Below are 13,365 nucleotides of genomic sequence, written 5' to 3'. Positions count from 1 at the left end.
ACATCTCTGTTAACCGCCTTTGCTTTCTCACTGTCTCCGTCCCCACCGACTCATAAAGCTGGCAATGTCCTTGATCTCATATTCTCAAGGAACTGCGCTACTTCTAACCTCTCTGTAAACCCGCTCCACACATCCGATCACTTCTTCATTTCATTCTCTCTATCCCTTTCCAAACATAACAAACTAATCTCTTCTCATCCTGCACTTGTCCGCCGTAACCTTCGCTCCCTCTCCCCCTCTACCTTTGCCTCGTCTGTGCTCTCAGCCCTCCCTTCCTCTGACTCGTTCCAACTCCTGCCTCCAAACTCTGCTGCAGAAACTCTCCTCTCTACTCTCTCATCCACTCTGGACTCGCTCTGTCCTCTCACATCTCGGCAGGCTCGTCAGTCCCCTCCTGCTCCCTGGCTAAATGATGCACTGCGTGCTAATAGAACCGTCCTTAGGGCAGCAGAGCGGAAATGGTGGAAATCCAAACACCGTGACGACCTCCTAACCTATCAAGCTCTCCTCTCATCTTTCTCTGCTTCGATCTCTCAGGCAAAAAGCACTTTCTTTCAAGATAAGATCCAATCTTCCTATTCCAATCCTAAAAAACTATTTTCCATCTTCTCCACCCTCTTGGACCCTCCAAAAGCTCCTCCCCCCTCCTCACTTCTGTCAAGCGACTTTGTTACCCACATTGAAAAAAAGGTTGATGATATTCGCTCTTCTTTTTCTGACTCACCTTTACTCACCACTGGGTCACCAGACTCTCCTTTCACCCACACACTGACCTCCTTTTCCCCTCTCTCTCCAAGTGAGGTTCTTACCCTCATTACCACCTGTCCTCTGGACCCTATCCCTTCAAACCTCCTTCAGACTATCGCTCCTGATATTCTACCGTTTCTCTCCCATTTCATCAACACTTCTCTAACTTCTGGTCACTTTCCAAACAGTCTCAAGGAGGCAAGAGTAAACCCTCTCCTAAAGAAACCCACTCTCAACCCGTCTGATGTTATAAACTACAGGCCTGTCTCTCTCCTCCCGTTCCTGTCTAAAACACTTGAACGCGCTGTCTTTAAACAACTCTCCTGTTATCTCCATCAGAACAACCTTCTGGATCCGCACCAGTCTGGTTTCAAGGCAGGTCACTCCACAGAAACTGCCCTCCTTGCTGTCACTGAGGAACTGCACACTGCTAAAGCAGCCTCCCTCTCCTCTGTCATCATCCTTTTGGACCTGTCTGCTGCATTCAACACGGTGAATCATCAGATCCTCCTTCGCATTCTCCAAGAACTTGGAGTTTCAGGCTCTGCACTTTCCCTCATCACCTCATACCTCAAAGACCGCACCTACAGGGTTACTTGGAGAGGGTCGGAGTCCGACCCTTGTCAATTAACTACAGGGGTCCCTCAGGGCTCTCTTCTTGGTCCCCTCCTCTTCTCCTTGTACACAAACTCGCTCGGATCTGTCATTAGACCGCATGGTTTTTCATACCACTGCTACGCTGACGACACCCAATTGATTCTGTCCTTTCCCCGCTCAGAGACCCAGGTCGTCGCACGCATCTCTGCTTGTCTAGCTGACATCTCTCAGTGGATGTCTGCTCATCACCTCAAGCTCAACCTTGACAAGACTGAACTGCTTTTCCTTCCGGGAAAAGATTGTCCCACTCTTGACCTAACAATCAACATCGGCACCTCTATTGTTTCCCCGACTCAGACTGCAAGGAATCTGGGTGTGATCCTAGATAACAACCTGTCCTTCACTGCAAACATAGCTGCTACAACCCGCTGCTGCAGATACACGCTTTACAACATCAGGAAGATACGTCCCCAGCTGACCCAGAAAGCGACGCAGGTTCTGGTCCAGGTTCTCGTCATCTCACGCCTAGACTACTGCAACTCCCTCCTGGCTGGTCTACCTGCATGTGCCATCCGACCTCTGCAGCTCATCCAGAATGCAGTGGCTCGTCTGGTCTTCAACCTTCCTAAATTCTCCCACACCACGCCGCTCCTCCGCTCCCTCCACTGGCTTCCGGTAACTGCTAGAATCCACTTCAAGACAATGGTACTTGCGTACCATGCTGCGAATGGATCTGGCCCTTCCTACATCCAGGACATGGTTAAACCGTACACCCCAGCATGTGCACTCCACTCTGCATCAATCAAACGGCTCGCTGCACCCTCGCTGCAAAGGGGACCCAAGTTCCCATCAGCAAAAACACGTGGGTTTGCTATCCTGGCTCCAAAATGGTGGATTGAGCTCCCCATTGAAATCAGGACAGCAGAAAGCTTACACACCTTCCGGCGCAGACTGAAAACTCATCTCTTTCGACTCCACTTCGAGCGATAGAACTATTAACAAAGCACTTATACACTAATAAAGGACTGGCTTACCTAAAGCCAGTTGAGTAGCACTTGAAATGTTTTTGCTCTATGAAACCTGATATGATTCTGTTTTCTTCAAGTTTGTATTTTGTTGGTCGAACGCACTTATTGTAAGTCGCTTTGGATAAAAGCGTCAGCTAAATGCAATGTAATGTAGCCAAAAACATTAAGACCTAATATAAATAAAAGAGTCGTGTTAGAAAACAATTCACTCACAGATTCATAATCATGAAGGTGGAATCTAACTATATCGATAATAATATTTATTGCATCCATGGGTAGAAACATGTTTTTTTCTGCTGTAAAGTTGGCCATTTTAACATGGGGGTCTATGGAAATTGCTCCTTTCTGCAGCCAGTCCCTAGCGGCCCATGTATGAACTGCAGTGTGTGGCACTTCCGTATTGGCGTCCCGGCTGTTCCCCAGAGTTTGCCGCTTGGTTGTAACCTGGTTGTAACGGAATACATGTAACGGCGTTACGTAATCAGAATACAAAAATCCAGTAACTGTATTTAGCTTGCGTTACATTTGAAAAACGAGTAATCTGATTACAGTTACTTTCGTAAACCTGAAGTGAATACATTTTGGATTACTTATTGGAATTATTGGTGGAAAGATTTCCTCACAACATTTAATATTCATTACTAAAGGTACAGCCAAATCATCAAAGCCCACAAAACCTATTACCGCCGCAGATGGACCAAAAAAGCGTTTGAAAAAAAATCGCGGGTCCGCTCGCTCAGTGAAACAATAACAACGAAACATGGAGGAACAAAAGTCTGCGTTTAAATCGCGTGTGTGTGTGGTTAAAACACATCAGCCTGCGGTCGCTCTTTTAGCCTTACTAATGATTATTTCTGAAGGTAAACACAGTGAAGGCGGTGCGTGAAAGGCGGTGCGTGAAAGGCGGTGCGTGAAAGGCACTGCGCGCTCGTCTTCTCAGAGGCTGAGTTAACCCTCCCGCTGCCTCCTGGTGCTGCAGAGATTTCATGAAGTGAAGGAGGTGTTCCTTCTATAAAACAGCTGCAGGCAGCAGATACTGTGAGTGTCACGGACATGAATACATAGATCAAGGCAGATTGGTGCACACACTCTCCTCTCCTGTTTTGCCAATCTGGTGCTTAAACAAATATAGCTCTAAACCCCTGGCCGAAATGTCCTTAAAATGAAGTCAGAGTTTGACATTTTAATTCATGTCCTGCCAACACTGGCAGGACAGAAGGCAACACACCCGTTCTAAGCCGTGTCCCTCACTCCTCACATCCCAAGCTGCATCCCCAAAAAGAAAGTTTATTATGTTGTTACATCGTTTCAGATGTTATGTTTCAGTTGTGCTCTTGATAAGCCATTAAAACAGTAAAAACACATTCAGTTTCCTTTTGCTTTTTGTGTCTCCTGTTCACCAAAATATACCCATCTGTGATGGAAAAAGAAAGTAATCTAAAAGTATTCTGATTACGTTACTTTTTTAAGACACGTAACTGTAACTGTATTCGGATTACTTTCAGAGCCATGTAATCAGTAACTGATTACATTTACAAAGTAACCCTCCCAACCCTGCTCGTGTGTGGTGTGTGTGTGTGTGTGTGTGTGTGTGTGTGTGTGTGTGTGTGTGTGTGTGTGTGTGTGTGTGTGTGTGTGTGTGTGTGTGTGTGTGTGTGTGTGTGTGATGTGAGTGTGTGTGTGTGTGTGTGTGTGTGTGTGTGTGTGTGTGTGTGTGTGTGTGTGTGTGTGTGTGTGTGTGTGTGTGTGTGTGTGTGTGTGTGTGTGTGTGTGTGTGTGTGTGTGTGTGTGTGTGTGTGTGTGTGTGTGTGTGTGTGTGTGTGTGTCAGTCAGCTGATTGATGGGAAATGCTGGGAAATGGTTGGTTGAAGGATACATTAAGTCTAATAATGATGTACCGTGCATGTTCACATCATGTATACTTTGCATTACTTAATACCATTTTTCAAATAATTATTTTTTAACATTTTGGACAAAATAGCCAATTGTACATCGAGGTGCCCAGATGTCCCTAGTGCCCACCTATCCGATTTGAACATGCTGATGTACAATGTGATGTAGTAGCCTAATGCAGGTGTAAGACCATTGTGTTTGTATTGTGTTATAGGTATGCATAGTTTTCTATGCATTTTGAGGGTTTTGGGGGATTTGACCCCTCGAAGCCTAGGGGGCTGGCTCCCCCAAAATAATTAAATAACATAACCCTAACCATAAAACCGAAATAAAGTAACAAAAAAAAGTAACTAAATCTGCCAGAAACCCGAAAATCTTCGCGTGCACGCGCGCGGGGGACACATGTGTCCCGTTTCTCTATTTCTGGAAGTTGGCAACCCTAAGTACAGATGAGTTAACAAGGAACAGTACAAAAAAAACTAAGTACAGTCAACATGTCACATAATGAAATGTTAGTATATCCCAAAATTCAATGAAATATTAAATGAAATATTTATCACAAACGCCACCTCATTTCTACTAGTGCTAGCAGTTAAGTCATATCATACAGAAAAAGCCGACTAAGGATGGCTGACAGTGACACGGTCAGGTTCAGCAGATAAAAACCAAAATAACAATAAAAACACATAATCAATCTAAATCCTGCTTGTTAGTTACCCAGCATCATTGATATATAAGCTGCTAGCCATTCATTACTAAAATCTTACCTTCAAAGCTGACGAAGTCGCACTAGCTAACTAGCAGGCAATGCTAGCAAAATTTGTTGTAACAACCAAGATAAAATATAGATAATTACGCTGTGCATATAGAGAGGCGAAGTCCCTCCCCTTCCGGGAGCCTCCATGGGACCCCGGAAGCGGAAAATTATACATTGAAGTCAATGGAGAGAGAAAGGTTATCTTTTGATCCCGTTTGAATTGTGCCACGAATGACACATATGATGTTTGTCAATTTAAAAGAACATTTTGCAAGTCAAAAAAATAAAAATGTGTCGTAAAACTGTGAAGTTACACATTTGTTTGTGTGAAACCGCTCAGTGAACTACAGGTCTCTGGTCTCGCACAATACGCGTCACCATCACAAAGACGGCCGTCACGTTAGCAAATGTCACCTGTTTCTTTCAGAATGAGGCGAAAAGTATAAAACGAGGTGAACATCACTACAAGTCTGGGCATGTTGAGAGCTGTACATACACGAAAGGGGAGTTAGTCGGTTCTGTAAGAGCAGCGGGAATGGCTTTACAAGGTTTCGGTGAGTAATATGAGTGCAATGTGTAACGTTAATGTCAGCTAGCTAACATTAGCTAACAAGGTACACTAACGTGTTTTGTTTTAGTAACTAGTTTTCTCCTTAAGAAATTCGTGGTCTCTGTGTATGCTGTGGATAACATTAGTGTTAACAAGAACAAGGTACACTCCCGTGTTTTGTTTTAGTTGCTCTTCAGATTGAAGCAGCCAGTTTTATATCGACTATACTGTATGTGTGATCTCCTTTTTCTCGTTGTGTCATTTGAGTTTATTTGCTGTGTGTAGATTCAAGTATTTTGGTTATCGAGGCACAGCTGTGTGTGACTCCCTCTGGTACACTGGTATGTGTTTTCCTAATGTAGAGAGCATTGATTAATTAATAAACTACACACTGAGTCTAGATCCTGACCAAATCCTTTTTTATTGTTGATCAAATGTTTTTCAAAAATGTATTCATACACATTTAGAAAAATACAATGTACAATCACAACCAAATTACAAAAAATACAGAAAAAACAAACAATAACAACAGACAAGAGGACAAAACTATGGAAAAATAAACCCTCCCACCCCCAGATCCGGACCATCCTTGTATTATTGCTCATTCAATCTATTATAGCATGCTAACAAATGGTACTTACTTTATATTTACAGATCTGCATGGGAGACGATGGCGCGATGCAGAGCGCTGTCTGTGATTGTGCACAGGGGATGTACAAATGCAGCCACGCTGCAGCATTGGCAATATTTGCCATGTGGCAGATCAGCTCAACAGATGTTGAGTGCCAGTGGAGGAAGCCTGGCACTTAAAAAGTAGTCCAGCCGGTGTCTCAACTTTACCAACAGCGAGAGGAGACATACAACCCACTGGCCAGAGACATCGCCAACTGTCAACTGGGGGGTTGTAAACGAGGCCGAAGGGGTGAAGGCTTTTGTGGAGGCCTATCAAGTGACAGTGTTAGAATCGAGTCTGGTCTCTTTGTGAGTGAGTCGGGTGTTTTGGGAGCATCACCCGATGGACTTGTGCAGCCATCTGCCCTGCTGGAGGTGAAGTGTCCACACAGCCAGAGGAACATGACCATCGCGGAGGCAGTCCAGTTACCATCCTTCTGTCTTCGTGAGGAGGGTGGGTCATATATTCTCTAGGAGAATCACCCATACTGGCACCAGGTCCAAGGGCAGCTGCATATCACAGACCGGAGTCTCTGCTACTTTTTTGTGTGGACCACGAAGGAGGCGATCATCATCCCCATCCCCAAAGACCCTGCATGGCATGGAAATCTCCTCCTCCTGGCAGGGCTCGCAATTAACGATGTCCCGATGTCCCGGGGACCATACAAATTCCTACTGGGACACAAATCTATTTTGTCTGGGACTATTTTGGGACAGTGAAAAAAAAATTAAAAGTAAACTTCAAAATGGGTGTTATTTGCAAAGTCATTGGGCTGTCAAATCATAGAATGCATTCTACGTCATCCACTCTGCTGCTGACTGCTGCTAGACTCGCGCCAATGCAACGATCACGACAGTTAAAAAATAAGAAAGACATGCTGAGGTGGTTGAATAAACAGCCCCTGATGCAAGCCCCAATTCTGCCGACCCCCGAAACGAAAACATCCCAAGTCCTGGTCATGATGCATCGTCTTCCACTGTGGTAAGTTAGTTGTCTTAGCTAACGCTAGCGCTAACTAACGCTAGCAACTGAAGTGTGCCTTACGGCCCCTACACACGGCGGCGTGCGTTACCGCTTGGCGGTGGGCGTGTCTGAAGCTTGGGGATTTTTTATGAACAACGCGACCAACAACCAATCACATGAATGTCCCGCCCCGGACATACAAAGCAAAGCATTCATGCTACATCCATGCTGGCTAAATATACTGTCTATGCTTGCTAGCTGTCCATTCAAACGAAGTACACTGGATATAAACTCCCCAAAAAGGCGAAAACCTACCAGTGTCACCCACTGTCTCTGCCACCTCCCCCCATGCCTGGCTCCTCCGGTTTGTATCCATGTATATAAAGAGGGACTGGTCATATAGTACCGCCACGATCTTTTTCTCCTCCATTTTTTTACATATGGGAAATAACTGCGGTCTGGCTCTCCCAACATACACGCGGTTTGATTGGCTAGCGCTTGTAATGTCAGATTTGCATACGCGGGATTTGATTGGCTGACGCCTCCGTCGAGGCGGCAAAAGTAGAACATTGCTCTACTTTTACAGCGAGCACCGCGAGAGAAGCTACGCTTTGCTCCCACAATGCAGTTCGGCGAATCGTGACGTCACCCCATTCAAAGTGAATGGGCAGAAGCGTTGAAGCGGCAACGCACGCCGCCGTGTGTAGGCTCCGTTACAATGCATACAAACGTCCTAAAAGTTTGTGAAAATGATGTGAAATACAGAATAAGAATCAGAATAAGAGGTGTAGCCGATCATTTTTGTATTTTCTTTGTCAGCCAGTCAGTGACCAGGCTAGAATCTTTAGCTGCAAAAACGTAAGGCATTTAGCTAATCATTTAGCTTTTCATCTTTTTTTAGTGTTTTAGTTTTTTTGGGTCAAGAACGTCAGTCAGATTGGGTGACGATTAGAAAGGGGGTCGCAAGGTAATTTTAGTTTGTCAAGAATCAACTCTGGTATGAGAATAATATGTCATGTTAAGAGAGAGTAATGTTCCAGTTGTTTTTGTGCCTATGGGGGGGGGGGTGGGTGAATGAGTGAGAGCAAGATGATTGACATTCATGAAGGAAGATAGAAGATCAATTTATATTCCTATAGTACTACTGACTTGTAAGGATAACTTGTAATTAGAACTGAAAATAGATACATTTATTATTTTTTATTATCATTCATACCACTTTTATTGCCAGATAGAGGGTTCCGATCATAAAACACAGAGACCATACAGCCATATCATATTGAATTGAAAAATACAAATCAGAATTCTTCAATGTTGACATGACAATAATAAATTAGTCTGGATATTGAAAAACAATAGAAAAACATGTCTTAAAACAACTCTCTTCCCTTCTACTCTAGGAGAGGCAACAGATCAGACTAATATTCATATGTTTAAAAGAATAAGTATTGTAAACTTACATGGTGGACCAGAGTCTATGGTGTGATGATTAAGTGACAAAAAAGTATCAAATTATATGTATTCTGCATAATTGGGGTGGCGACGATACAAATTTAAATTTGGGACACTGCTGGTTATATCCGGGACAATACAAAGTAGAATTCGGGACAGTTGTGGGACACTGAGGAAAAAAGTTAATTTCGAGCCCTGCCTCCTGGAAAAATTATACACCCAGCATATGTGTTGGCCAGTAGAGAGGAGGACATTTAAATAAACATACTCTTAACACCCTCGGACTCTGCGTTGTGTTTCGTATGTGTGATGGGGTGTTATGCAGAGGGGAGGAAAACAGGACACAGCAGATTGGGATTGTGGTGGAGATGCTGAGCAGTTATTTAATTGTTGCATGTAATTATTATTATACTGCGTGCTTCTTAGTTATTCCATCTTTTGCTGTAACATGGATCTGTATGTAACTCTATATTTACTTGTTATCTACCACACTTCCTTCTACATCATACACCATCATTATACATGATGGTGTATATAGGATATATATATTTGTATACATATCTGTAAATTGTATAATTTTATTTAAACGTCTTTTTGATCTCTGTCTATAAACACAAACTGAGTAAGATTGACAATAAAGTTGACTTTGAAAAATATATATATTCTTTATGAAAATAGTTGACTGTTGGAGAACAGTCACCCTTTTTTAACAGGGTAATTACTCATCTGTAACCTACTACATTTAAAAAAGTAAACTTCCCAACCCTAATGATTAATTATAGTCAGCTAATTAATTAAACTTCAACGGATGACAAAAGCATGTCAATATGTCCACTACATTAAATCAGCAGTAGCCTAAGTTCTGTCTTCAGTGTAAATGCTTCTTTAATAGTCATTGTATTACAATTTGAATTCATTGTAAATAATCTTCACTGTGCTGACTGCCTGTTTACCGTTTATCAGACAGTGTCATCATTTTGACATGTTTTGTAATATTGCATGAGGTGTTTTAGTCAGTTATGTCGGCCTATTATGTAGGTTAGAATCTGTCGTGTCAGAATCTAACAATTAAGCCTAATTTATGTCTGTCTGTGAAATTGTTTCAAAATGTTCAGTTTGACCAATTAGGATCTCTCTTTTTCAAGATGCATATTACAATCCGAGAGGGGAGATCCTTGCCGGACCTTCAACGGTGCACGACGTGTTGCAATGACTTCCACTGCCCGTTCTGTGTCTCTCGTTTATTCTCTCCAACAAAACACTGCAAGGTGAAAAGCCATCTCGAGAGCCACTTCCAGCGTGCAGTTCTCCATGAAGGTAAAGTTAGCTTACATTCTCTTGTGAAATGCAAATGGAGTTGCAATGTGTCTGCATTAAAAGCAGCCTAAATGTTATGATCAGTTCCATTTGAGCAATACATCAAAACAAGTCCTATGATTTGTTTGTGGTGACCAGTTACTTGATCCAGATGTTTGGTATTCATAATTTACACTTTTAAATAATATGATCACAAAATAATAATACTACAATTCTATGTTCTTATGTTTAAGGGTATACCATTCACAGATGTGGATTAAATTGCCGACCAGACTATCATTTTCACTGCTGCTACTGCCAATCCATGCATACTCGCAAATCTGGCTTTGTAAAGCACCTCGCTTTGTGCAAGGCAAAGCACTCTGCCATAACCCCCATCATCCCAGATCCAGCAATCCCCATCATCTGCACATCATGTACAAATCATCATGTGACGGAGAAGACTTGGGGTTTATCTATCAGTCATGTATTTAATGTTATCTTTTTTTGATGTTGATTTTAGGGCTTGCCACGCCAGATCTGTGGAAATGACTGCGGGATTTTTATGCTTATGGTAGGGTATCAGTTGGCACGTTTGCAGGCTTCTGTAAACATTGTAAATATAATGCTTTGTTTTCCATCTTCTCTGTTCCAGTACACTCTGTCCATTGTTACAAATGCCGGGTTTCAATTCCAGGAGGTTAGTTTAGGATTTGTATTTACTAAAGAAGTAAATGCCTACTTAAAGTGTTGCTTATGTTGCATCATACTGTTCATGTTGAAGAAAAATGATTTATTGTGGACATTGTGAATCAAAAATTGTCTTTGTCACTTTCTAATTTCATTCAGAGGGACATGCCTTTGATTAGGAAGTGGTGGTGTCTTCTTCTCATGGAGCTGTTTGAAATACAAGGGTATGAAAGCCCTTAACAATATGTGTGTTTTGATTTAAGTAACACTTTATTTTGAGGGTCACTTGTAGATGATCTATTATATTAGGTTAACCATGTACAGATCAGTAGACCATCAGTAACAAGAGCTGTAAGACTCTGGATGGCAATATCTGTTGAGATTATTAATGCATATCAATTGTGCACCAATGCCTTAGCCTTTCCCTATGCAATACTTTAGATGACGTCTTGTTCTTATTGTTTCAAAGGCATGGCCAAAGGTTTGCCTTTTGGACTCTGGAGGCCAGAAGCTTGCTGGAGGGAACCCTTCAGCCAATATTCAGTGTGCCACGACCAGAGAGGGAACAGCAGACCCCGCCTCACCCCCAGTGAAGAATCAGCAGACCCCGCCTCACCCCCAGTGAAGAATCAGCAGACCCCGCCTCACCCCCAGTGAAGAATCAGCAGACCCCGCAATAAAAATAAATTAAAATGTATTCTGAACTGAAATGCCTCTCGGTCAAACTGCTTGTTTATCTTTTGCAGGCTGGTGCATGAACACACTAACAGTTGTTTTTCAGTAATCTAGCACCTCTTCGAAGACACCTTTGATTTATTAATAATAATAATGAAACGAGAATTATGATACTGTAGAAGGAACAGTGTTTAACAGTGTTGTTTTCTTTTGAATAATAATGAAACGAGAATTATAAACATACCCAAAACTAAATGAACAGTGTTGTTTAATATACATATAAAAGACTATATTTTTGAAATTCATTTTTGAAATTCTCAACTAAATTAACAGAATATACATATAAACATTAATGTGAACGTGCAACAGAATATGGTTCCCGTCACGTGACGCGGGTCACGTGGGACCCCGTCACGTGACGCGGGACCTGTGTGTGTGGTTCCCGTCACGTGCCGCCGTGACGCGGGACCTGTGTGTGTGCTCGTGACGCCGGGACCTGTGTGTGTGGTTCTACAAGTGTCGTCTCCGACGCTGCAGCTTCATACTATTGTCATAAAGGGCCTCTGATACAATATAGACAGTGGACAATCCAAAAGAGTTCGATATTTCAGCAACTTACCTCTGGAACTAATCGACGCGCCGTAATGTAAGTGAATGAGGTCCAACGCCCAAATGACAATATTGGGAACAATTTCGATGTCCATACCCCGAAAGTAGGCGCCGCCATTTTTTACAACGGAGGTCTATGGGAATGTCGTAACTCTTAGGGCCCTTCTCACTTCTCTTATTTTTCATTTCCTCGCTCCTCGGTCTCACCGGAAGTTGATTTGTCTGCGCCATCTTGAGTAGCGTCCCAGTGGCCTTATTTTTGCCGGAGGACCGAGGATCGATAATGGAGGAGCTATAACCGAGGAACCACCAGACCATCCTCCGATGAAATCCTCAGACACTCGCCCCGCCCCCTTACTGTGTATCGCTCACTGATTGGACGAGGCAGTGCATGCACTGATCTGATGCTTCTTGACATGAGAGCAGTTTCCCAGCAGAGTGAAGAAAATACATGAACCTCACGGGAGTCACTCCTCAGTTTATACTGTGTTTTGTTTCAATTAATGTATCATTTAGTTACAAATATGTGATATATCTGAACAACAAAGTGGTCAAAAATCATTTTATTCATTTTTTGGAAACATTTTCATGATCGCTTTTTTCGTTTTACATTTTCATTTATTGTCATTTCCATTCAGTCAGTCATTAAGTGCTATTAAAATGTTAATTTGCTACATATCCAAACAAACAAAGTGTGCAATCCAATGAATGTTAATCTAACTAATGTTCGTTTATACATTTTAAGAATGGCGTTTATCTTTTTTGAGAATGAGTTCTTATTTAATTTGATTTATTTGGGTCTACAACAGATGATACAAATGTTTGTGTCAGTAAATGTGCACTAACAGAGGCGGGGGTGTGTGTGGAAATAACGGGGACAGAACTGCTGTCAGACGATCAGCTGTGCAGCGTCATCACAAACGGACGTCGCTTCACGTGACGCTCCGGAGGAAAGGACGTCCCATTGTTCTTAAAACTCATTTCCCTGCTTCTCGTTTCCTTGCGTCTCGCCATGCTTCCCTGGTGGGAGGGACTAGTCACAGGGAAACGACGCAAGTGAGGGACGCAAGGAAAAACCGAAGTTTTATTTTGAAAACGTCGAGACCGGAAATACTTTTTTCAACCCGTAACTTTACATGGAGGCTGCCGCATACCTCAAATCATCTTCGTAAGATCTATCAAACTATAGATCCTACATATCGACTGGACGTGGATTCTAAAAGTAAAATATACACTTCTCGCTAGAAATCTAATCAAAAAGCATTTTAATGGCCAAACTATCCTACAATTTAGGATTTTCCAGAGAGGGTTATTTGTGAATAAACGGGACCATGTTGTTTCTTACACGACCACTAGAGGTGCTACACTTTAAAACGTGGCTATGGGTCGTAATCTAAGGTGCTTAAACAATCGACCTATTTGGTCGTTTTTTGTA

This window comes from Gymnodraco acuticeps, unplaced genomic scaffold, assembly GCF_902827175.1.
Source record: "Gymnodraco acuticeps unplaced genomic scaffold, fGymAcu1.1, whole genome shotgun sequence".
Lineage (NCBI taxonomy): Eukaryota > Metazoa > Chordata > Actinopteri > Perciformes > Bathydraconidae > Gymnodraco > Gymnodraco acuticeps.
This window is presented reverse-complemented; position numbering follows the sequence as displayed.